The sequence below is a fragment of the Paramisgurnus dabryanus genome, chromosome 7 (genome assembly GCF_030506205.2).
Source record: "Paramisgurnus dabryanus chromosome 7, PD_genome_1.1, whole genome shotgun sequence".
In the NCBI taxonomy this organism is placed as follows: domain Eukaryota; kingdom Metazoa; phylum Chordata; class Actinopteri; order Cypriniformes; family Cobitidae; genus Paramisgurnus; species Paramisgurnus dabryanus.
This window is the reverse complement of record NC_133343.1, coordinates 24,060,809-24,071,494: the sequence shown is the minus strand read 5'-3', so window position 1 is coordinate 24,071,494 and position 10,686 is coordinate 24,060,809. Positions and strand designations below refer to the sequence as shown.

The 10,686-nt window shown below is 35.0% G+C and overlaps 1 long non-coding RNA gene across 3 annotated transcripts; it reads left to right on the top strand.

The window, feature by feature from the left end:
• The first annotated feature begins 4,673 nt into the window (after positions 1-4,673).
• Positions 4,674-10,029, top strand: LOC135757950 (uncharacterized). Of its 3 annotated transcripts, none has more exons than XR_012336973.1 (2): positions 4,674-6,245; positions 6,818-10,029. It is a non-coding gene; the product is annotated as an uncharacterized lncRNA (long non-coding RNA). The 3 variants fall into 3 exon arrangements; XR_012336974.1 differs by having other exon boundaries at positions 4,674-6,379; XR_012336972.1 differs by having other exon boundaries at positions 4,674-6,615.
• The last annotated feature ends 657 nt before the right edge of the window (positions 10,030-10,686 follow it).

Below are 10,686 nucleotides of genomic sequence, written 5' to 3'. Positions count from 1 at the left end.
GAGTAAGTTTTTTTTCCATCAGATTTGAAACTAATATCTTGATTGAACAATATAGTGTATAAATGTGAACATTATTTACTCACACTCATGTTGTTTATACCCTCTATGGTTTTCCTTGATCTTCTGAATGATAATGCTTTTATAAAGTGATATTTTGTGTTTTGTATTTACAGAAGTAGTGGGCAAGGATGCATCCCCATTTTGGTTCAGAGGATAAAAGAAAGCCAGCAGGAGTTTGAACGACATGAGAGTGAGTAAATAATGATAAAATGTTCATGTTTGGATAAACAAATCTTTAAAAAATAAAGGGTTATCCACTGTCAAACATTCAGTTAATATGCAGTTCCTCCAGAAAAACGTTATTATCCAATTGCATGATTTAACGCATAATGAGCCAAAGTCTGCGTATCTCAAATACGCCACACTTTCGCAGCATAAATTGCAGATTTCCGTGCGCAAAATATGCGGGGCTAGCATTATTTCTCTATCCCCACATTTTGTTGCAAAAATCACATATATCTTAGCAGAAAGTTGAAAATGTTGCATTTACCTCACACAAGCGCAGCCATGTCCCCTGTTGCCATGGAAACGGTACGAGGTGACGTGATTATGTGAGGTGAACATCACTGAAAAGCTGCAAAAGCTGAAAACAGTTTTTGCAAGTTGCCGCAGTTTTTGCAAGTTCCCGCAATTTTTGCAAGTTCCCGCAATTTAATTGCATAAAATTGCATAAATATCCCGCATATTCCATCGCATTTTTAAAAAGAAAACAAGATCAAGGATTTTTGCCCGCAACAATGACAAAAAAACTCAGCGTTTTTCTGGAAGGACTTACTATAATTATCTCCTTTTCACAGGGTTGGCGTTTAGCAGCATTTGCATATGAGCTTCTAAATTTTTGGTTTCCTTATAGTTAAAAGTTCCTTAAAGAACAAAAAAAAAAGTCTGTAAAACCTATTCCAATACAAGGAACCTTTTGAGCAACAGAAAGATTTTGTGTACATTAATGTTTCTAATGGAATTTTGTGACTTCATTTTCGAGGGCGCATGACGCAAAGTTCGTCAAAACATGCATTTAGCCTATCATGTGTGTGGCTCATCATGTCAAAATATTTGTATATGTGCATCATGCGTCATGTCAAGTACATGCCTGCTGCAGACGCTTCGAATAGGTTTATGATAAAAGAGACACCCACGTTTGCCAGACACTCGCTTAATCTCATGTGTAAAAGTAGTGTTAAGTTATTGTCTTAGTGTCTCTTTTATCATAAACCCTTTTGACGCGTATGCGGCAGGCAAGTATTTTGACATGACGCATGATGCACATAGGTATACATGACACACCAAACACATATTTTGGCATGGTGAGCCACACACATGACACCCTGAACACATTTTAAATTCACGCCACTCGTAAGAGAAGCCTATGGTTCATATTGGGACCAAATGTACACATATATCTGTATCTAAATGGTACATATTAGAACCATTAAACAGGTACTTCCCAGGTTTTTGACCAAACAGTTTTCTGACAGCGTAGATCTGTTGTGTTGTTGTTGCTATATAATTATGTATTAATTGAATTTTAATGATAAGCATTTGATAGAGTAACGATAGTCTGGCAAAGAGATGTGCCTGGATGAGAGCTGCAGAGATATGTGGCAGTAGTGATTAATAATGGGAAAGAGTTGGCGGAGACGATAGAGCAATAATTTCATCAGCAAATTTGCTCATCTACACCAGACAACGGTGCAATGTCCATTAAATCCATTTTCAAGCATTTGTTCTCATAGAAAAGATTGTTAGGTTTCACCTCAAATATGATACTTCAAATATTCCAGAAGTTGTGCTTGAGAATATTACATTCTCCGTGCATCGGAGTTCAAAGGAAACTCACAGGGTATCAGGCGGTGGTGGCTGGTCCAAGCCAGTTTTCTTTCAGATTTACTTGTTACTTTGCCTCATTCAAATTACACACACACACACACACACACACACACACACACACACACACACACACACACACACACACACACACACACACACACACACACACACACACACACACACACACACACACACACACACACACACACAAATGCAACATTTTATAGCTTTGAACAGACAATCTGTAAATCTGGCATTCTTGCCTAAGGTATAAAACCTTTGTTTTGTTTTTTTATTATTATTTATTTTGCCCTTTAAGATATTTCTCTCTGCTTCACTTCTAAATTCAGTTTGACTGAGAAAGAATGTGTGTGTATAAACACCTGCACACCCTATCCAGTGCATATTCCAGGACCTGGACTTTTTTCTTAAGACATACAATATGTCTGCGTCCTATAGCTGCCATACTTTTCACTGGTTGCCGGTCATATGACATTACCTGTACAAAACTTCACACCATGGTCATCATAAAGACCAAGTGAAAGTGAGAGTGCATGTGTGTAACTATTTCCTGTTACATGATTTTATTTCGTGTTGACATTCTGCTCGGCTGAGGGGATGAAAGCTTTGTGTTCTTGAATTAAAGATGATTTCCTCAGTGTTAAAGCAGCATGAAATTGCATCTGTTTGAAAGGGATTCCTAGGTCCTGCATTTCTTTAGTCAATTCTCATGTCATTGCTCAAAATGATTCCTGTGAAAACTGGTAGCATGGGCTCTTTTCAATTAGACATTGCTGCTGGTTACCGGTTATTCGGCTGAGGAAGGGCATGGCAAAGTTATGTGGAGAAAAATGATGAAATGTCCTTTCGAACAATTTGAAGAGCAGCGTTGACTTGTTGCATATTCAAACTAACTAGCTATACTTGTGAAAGGAGAACAGAGATTTCTGAAGTAGATATTTTTCATTTCTCTCATTTTTTTGAAAGGCATGCTTTAAAGTAAAAGCAGGGAATGGTGTCGCCAAGGATATCAAATTAAATATGGATATTAAATAGCCATATAGGGTTTTCAGCATAAATTAAAGGTCACATGAGATCTGATAATCACATGTTAAAGTGCACCTATTTCATTGTTAAAAAAACATTATTTTGTGTATTTAATATAATGTGTTTTTGTTATGGTTTATGTAAATAAAACACATCCCGAACATTTTTGAAGCTCCAGATTTCACTCTCTCTGAAACGCACAGATTTGAAAAGCTCTGTGTTCCTGATTGGCCAGTTAATCTATACGTTGGTATTGGCCTGAATACCTTTAAAGTCAGCCGAAAATGTGACGCTTCTTACCATGTTTGAAAGATTCGCTCACAATGCAATGCTAACAGGAGTTAACTTACAGGAAGTGGGAAGAATTATGATGATGTCAGTCTTGTCATCACCAATCACAAGCAGTAAACTGTTGCCTACAATCTACAGTCTACAAACTGTTGCCTGTTTGTTGTAGTCCAAGAAACTGGATTTATGTTGAAGACGATAACTTGCGTCATCATTTACTTTGGGGTATGTATCTTTTGCATATCGTTAACATGTACTAATACACACTTACACACCAAAGGAAATGTCAAAACAGGAATCGGACAATAGGTGCTCTTTAATCTTGACTACCTATAGAGTTGCATTCTTCATATCTCAGACTCTGTTATATGTCCAACTTCTTTTTTTTTGACACTTTGCCTATATGTTTAGCATAAGGAAGCAAATAAACACTAAGTAGTTGGACTTCAACAACATAATATCCACTTTAAACGCTGGAGACAAGTCTATAATCAAAATTACAACTGTGTTGAGGACAGTAGATCTATTTACACAACTCCCAGATATTTGTATGTCTTATTAATACAATATATCACAGAACAAATGCAGAGCTTGATAACATAGTCTGACAACTGGCAAGAGAAATAATCTGGGCCCGGTTTCCCAAAACGTTCTTATTGCTAAGTACTGTAGTTCTTAACCTATTCCGTAACCTCTCTCTTAACTCTATGGCACAATTCCCAAAACTTTTGTACGCTATATATCTTCTGTAAGTCAAACTTTCGTAAGGTTGGTCTGGACCATTCGTAAGATCTCTCTTAGCGCAAAACGCTATCGCCCCCACTGTGTAGCAGTCTTTAAAAATCAGCACAGCGCAGTACAAGTTAAACTATAGTATGTTGACAATGATTTTACGTTATGGATATTTTAAGACTTATAATAAAATATGTTTGCAATGGATACAGGATCATTTATGCAGTTGACTTTATTTGGTATCAGAACTAATGAATCAAAGACGGCGCCGGTGTTGTGTCGAAGTTGATCCCCATCGAAGACTGTTCCCTCTATGTTTATAGCGTTTTCATCACGTTACATTTATAATTTATTTGGAAAGATTAAACATTTGAATTGGTTATACTAAAAGCAATAATGTCATGTATTATATAATACAATTTATTAAATATTTCATTTGACAGTTTTATATTAGGGTGTGTCTTTTAACATATTACATTATACTGTTTTAAAAAGTTATGTTTGCATACATAATAAATATATATTAGGCTATACATATAATATGATTCATACTGTAAAATAAATTTTACCATTAAGAACAATAAAGATACATTACATAAAGGCACACATACATCTCAGTAGCCATTAAAGCAATTTCTGAATTGTTTAGTAAAGTACCTTATCATTAATATTAAAGTGTTTTACATAATTTTTAAAAGTCTTTAAACCCATCCCAGGTAAAAAAGTAGTATACTTTAGTGTATTAGAAATATGATTGAAGTACATGAAGTATAAAACAAGTATGCTTCTACTTGTTGTACTTAATTTAAAGAGTATTTAATATGTACTTTTTAAAAGTATACTTCCAAAAAGATATAATTAAGTTCAACTTAACAGTCCAAAAAATAAGTATACTAATTTACCAGTAATTCAATTATCTTTTAAATGTACTTTTTGAAAGTATACTTCAAAAAATATGTAATTAAGTTCAACTTAAGAGTCCAAAAAATAAGTATACTAATTTACCAGTAATTCAATTATCTTTTAAATGTACTTTTTGAAAGTATACTTCAAAAAATATGTAATTAAGTTCAACTTAAGAGTCCAAAAAATAAGTATAATGAATTTACCAGTAATTCAATTATCTTTTAAATGTACTTTTTGAAAGTATACTTAAAAAAAGATGTAATTAAGTTCAACTTAAGAGTCCAAAAAATAAGTATACTAATTTACCAGTAATTAAAATATTTTTTAAATGTACTTTTTGAAAGTGTACTTTGTTGTCAATGTATTTTAAATTGTATAGAAGTTTATTTTTTTTAAGTGTATTAAATTTGACATACTTAGAGTGACAATTCAATATACTTATGGGAAGTATATTTTTTGGAAATTAATTGTTAATTTACTTTTTTAGCATACTAGGATCTCACTTCATTAGAAGTGTGACTTCTGTACACTTTATACAGTACACTATAAAATAAGTGTATTTTTAGTTGCATATCAGAGTACTTTCATAAAATACGTTAGAATAATAAAATGTAGGCTATACACTGCATGAAAAGAGCTGTATCCAGACAAATACGGATGGGAAATCCCTGCTAAACTTTAGGTTTGCCAGATAAATGAGGCAGAGTGCTTGGAAACGTAATACTCAGAAGTAAACTCGTGAAACATCCAGAAACCTTGTGTATATGGATGTATACTGGTGGAAGTTTCTAGGAATCCTCACAGCTGGTTGTAAGGAGTGCTGGTTGTGAGGTGTGAAGGGTTAATGACAGAGTTGCTGTCTCTGTTTTCAAAGCTGGGTGGGGGGTTCAAGGCAGCACATAACATAAAAACATTATATATCTACAAGTGTGTTTACTAAATACATGTATTATTATGCTAATGTAATTTAATTGATAAAGGTTTTTTTTATTTAAGAAAATCTGAGCATCACTCAAAATAACTGTCAACATGTTTGTCAACTAAACATGTTTTGTAAACGTTATACATTTTATAAAAATATTTAATATTTTTATTATTGATAAAGTATAAAGAACAAATCAGTGTGAAAACGCAGATTATAAAAAGTACATAAAGTGCCAGCAGAGGATCCAAAATAATGAAAAAAAAAAAAAACATCCAATGCAACTTGGAAATTGTAGTCAAAATACATCTACAGCAGCATGCTAAAGCAGTACCAACGCCAGGGCAAAAGACTCAAATTCCCAGAATGCACCTGCACCCACCCATTCATTCCCACCAATCAGGATCAACGGCATTTTTCAAACCGCTACTGACTCGTTTTCATGCTAAACAGTACGGCTGAGGTAAGTTTGACTTTCATTCCTTTACATCGCGCAGATCTGTTCCATATTTGTTCCTATTTTGTTCTTCACTGTGATTATTTTTGTCTTTATGCGAGAAGTGTTTTAATTTAAAGCACACACAGGAAACATTAAGAGTAAGTTATACACTGTACACAGTAACGTTAGGAACTTGAACATGCGGTTTTTCAGTGAGCAAAGTAACATGCAAAATGCCTGATAAACGAATCAATTCGATGTTTAAAACTTTAAAAATAAAACGGCAAGATTACTTGTGTTGGAGATGTTCAGCTAACTGTAGCAAATGGCTCTTTCTGCTATTTTAAACGATAACCTTAGACGATTTCTGTTGTTTAAAAGCTCATTGCTGTAGGTAAGTTCTGATAGATGCTGCTTATTTTGCAAGCCTGTTTTAATAGCTTTATTCTGTTTAGTAACCAAGCCAGCTTCACTTTAAGTTTAAGATAAACTAACGTTAGATGTTGTTGTAAAGAAGCTTGGAGTCAAAATATATTTTAAAGTTGTATGATTGTCTTCTTTTTTAATATGATGTCTATCCATGTTTGTGTTTACAGAGGTCATGTACCATGTGGTCGACCTTGCTGACGCTGAAGAGGTTTCTGTGTAAAAATGATGTAAGTTAAGTTTAATCTTTTAATTTAATATTGTTTTAATTCATGCCCATGTCATGCTGGCTACCAGTCAAATATCGCATACAATTAAAAATACTATTAATCACCAATAAAACCTTAAAAGGCCCAGCACCTTCGTATCTTAGAGAATTAATATCAGAATACAATCCAACACGTACACTGCGGTCGCAAAATTCTGGTCTCTTAATTTTCCCTAGAATATCAAAAGTGTCTAAGCTCTGAAATGATTTGCCAACTGGTATCTGTGAATCAGACACAGTCAATCACTTTAAATCTAAAGGGACACTTCACCCATTTGTATTAAGCTTTGTATCTTTAGAACCCCAGTCATGTTTTTGAATGGTCATGCATCATTTCCTGAGACAGGAGAAATACAGATTTCATTGTTGCACTTCCTTCTTTCAATGATGTAAAAAATTATAATTTTGCATCATTGAAAGAAGGAAGTCCAATATCTTTGTTGAGGTGGTGAGACTACAAACACCCCTTTTTTAGTCAAATAGGCACCAAATTCGAAATGTATGTTACATTTCCACTACAAATATGAGACACTTTCAATAAAGATTAATGTTTCTACAGGTGAAATGCTCCATTAAAGGATAATTCTGGTATTTAACACTTTGAGTCTTATTTCTGGTTTGTTTTGGATGAATTACAGTGATGGACACTGTAATTTTGACAATGGGTCGTGTCTTTTTTTGACTCGTTTAGAAGCGTCTCTTCACTGCTTCAGAGTGGAAGTCAAGGGTCATGCACAAACATGTCATTAAAACAACACTTAACCTTCATTTTCAAAACTGTCCCTTACGAATATTAACCATGGTTTTATTGTGGTAAAAGTGTAGTAACCATGTTTTTTTTTGGTCAATTGATTACTATGAGCAAAACCATGGTTTTACTACACTAACCATGGTTTAACTATGGTTTTTGAAAACCATGGTTGTCAAAACCATTGTTATTTTGTGGTAGCTATGGTTTTACTACAGTAACCATGGTTTTTTTGGTCTTAACTGTAGTAAAACCATGGTTAATTTTCGTAAGGGGTGCTACTCACCGAGTGGTTCTTGGTGTTCGTTGATGATTAAAAACAAGTAGTGTAGCGAAATACAGTTTCTGTGGTGTTTTATTTGGCATTTTGTAAAATTCCATTGACTTCTCTTGGAAGACTCATTGCTCGCTGATATATCACTCTGCCGCCGGAAATGGAAAAGGGTCTGTTTACATCTGGTTGTAGTTTTTTCGCTCGGTTTCTCTCAAAAGGCTAGCATGAGCAGAGCAACTGTGCCCTCGGAGTAGGGCACAAATTTTTCCCATATTTGATGGCTCAGTGACCAGCCTTAGGTTTGAATTTGAGCTCGATTGTGACTGTCTATACGCTAGACACCAAGTTCCGTTCAGCATCCTTGTTAGGCAAAGTGGTTGTCGCCATCAAGTGGTCAAGAGTGTGCTAACGCTTCAGACTCAAATATAGAGGGGAAGTATATACGTGGTTGTGAGGTGTCTGAAAAAATAGATCCACTATAGCAAATAACACGGATTGAAATCATACATTGCTCTGATATATTTGTTTTTAATCATCAACGAACACCACAAACCACTCTGTGAGTAGCACAGTTTTGAAAATGAACGTTAAGTGTTGTTTTAATGACATGTTTGTGCATGGCCCTTGACTTCCATTCTGAAGCAGTCAAGAGACGCTTCTAAACAAGTTAAAAAGTCAAGACACGACCCATTGTCAAAATTTCAGTGACCATCACTGTAGTTCATCCAAAACAAACCAGAAATGAGACTCAAAGTGTTTAATACCGGAATTATTCTTTAAGACTTTTTTTCTTTAACAAAGCATTCACATAATTTGTCTAGTAAATTATACTTATCTCGCAAAAGTTAGCTTGTACGGAACAAAGCATTCACATAACTCGTCTGGGTAATTTACTAATGCCGCAATAGCTAGCCTGTCTGGAACCGAGCAGATATTAAAACACAACACTGTGTGACACTGCATTACATGTGAATGGCCCCTACGCTAATAGGATTTTGTTTCTCTCTCCCTGTCTCGTCCTCAAACCCGAGGACATTGAGACAAACAGACCAGTTCTGGCTGCCGTGGAGGTCAACACACCACTGATCTACTGGCTGCCCTTCAACGTGATGCCCAGCCGATGCCTGACCACCGACGGAACTAGGGCTGCACGATAAGTCGCATGTGTTTGTCAGGCGCATCTCCTCAGTAATGCCGGTTCCTTGATTAGTATTAAATCGCCATCAGCTGTTTTCAGATGTAGCAGCTTTAACTACACAGAGCCGTAGTTCACTGACAATCGGGGCAATTTCGCATTAATTATCGCGGACGTATCGGCTGCGATATGTATGCGATATGGCCCAGCTTGTCAGGGAACTACGGCTCTGTAGTTAAAGCTGCTCCATCTGAAAACAGCTGATGGCGATTTAATACTAATCAAGGAACCGGCATTACTGAGGAGATGCGCCTGACAAACACATGCGATTTATCGTGCAGCCCTAGACGGAACCCGTTAAATCTCCTTATCCGTTTACATCCCATATATATATATATGTGTATATCTTTTCCTCCTAGGACTTTTTGTTCCTCCCTGAGGTTTTTCTCCTAGGGTTTTTTTAACCCCGGGGAGTCAAGCAACATTGGCTTAACTTAGCACCCTCTTGTATACGAGACATTATTAATTTGCTCACTTGTAAAGTTTATTCATAGCCGCTGTATTTTGCTACTTATATTGTCTGTCGATTTTTCTGTTTCCCCTGCTTCTTTTAATGTAAAGCTGCTTTGAAACAACTACAAATTGTGAAAAGCGCTATATAAATAAAATTGAAATTGAAATGTCTCTTTCCTGTTTTACAGATGCAGTGAGGGAGTGATTCCCCAACATCGAGGTGGCAGAGATCTGGGACCTTCTACGGAGGAAGTGCAACAATGCCAGTTACAAGGCCTCCAGTAGTTCAAATCAGAGCTAGATGTCCATATAGTACAAGTTGTTCGCAATTGTTCTCTTCCCGGCATTTCAAAGAAAGTCGACTGTTTAAGGTTCCCCATTTTGCCAATATCTGTTTTGTGTGTTACTTTTGTGTCATTAATAAAGATCCTTTTTTGAAATGCAGTTTGTAATCTGTTTGTGTGCATTTGAACTGAATTGTTATATTATACACTTGTAGTGTAACAGCAATATTCATGCTTAAATATAACAAAATGGGGATAAAAGTACAAATTAAATATACTTAAAATATAAAAAATACACTATAATAATATTGCACTGAAAGTACGTGTCTATGATGTTTAGGTTATAATTGAAATTCACTTTAAAAACATTATTATTGTCATAGTGGGACACTTTAAAAGCACTAAAAATAGTTAGGAAGTGCATTTGTAGAGCACTTGAAATATTACAGAGGCATACTAAATTAATTATAAGTATGATAGCAGTATGCACAAAATGTACTTAAACACAACTATAATTTGTGCTGCAATGGCTTTTTAAGTGTATTTCCATTAAAATTGCAATACAATGCAATTGTACTGTAAGTGTGCTTAATTACTCATAAATCTTGATTTTCAGGAGTGTATTTTAGTGCACTTGAAGTTTAAAAAAAGTTGTTCCATTTTAGCATACTATTTACACTTGAAGTGTAATCAAATAGGTGTTAAGTTGAAGTTAATACATAATTGAGTACACTTAACTATACTTGGATTTGACGAAAATAGTACAAAATCTAGAAAATATACTTAGTACACTTTTTTAAAGTATATTTTTAATAGA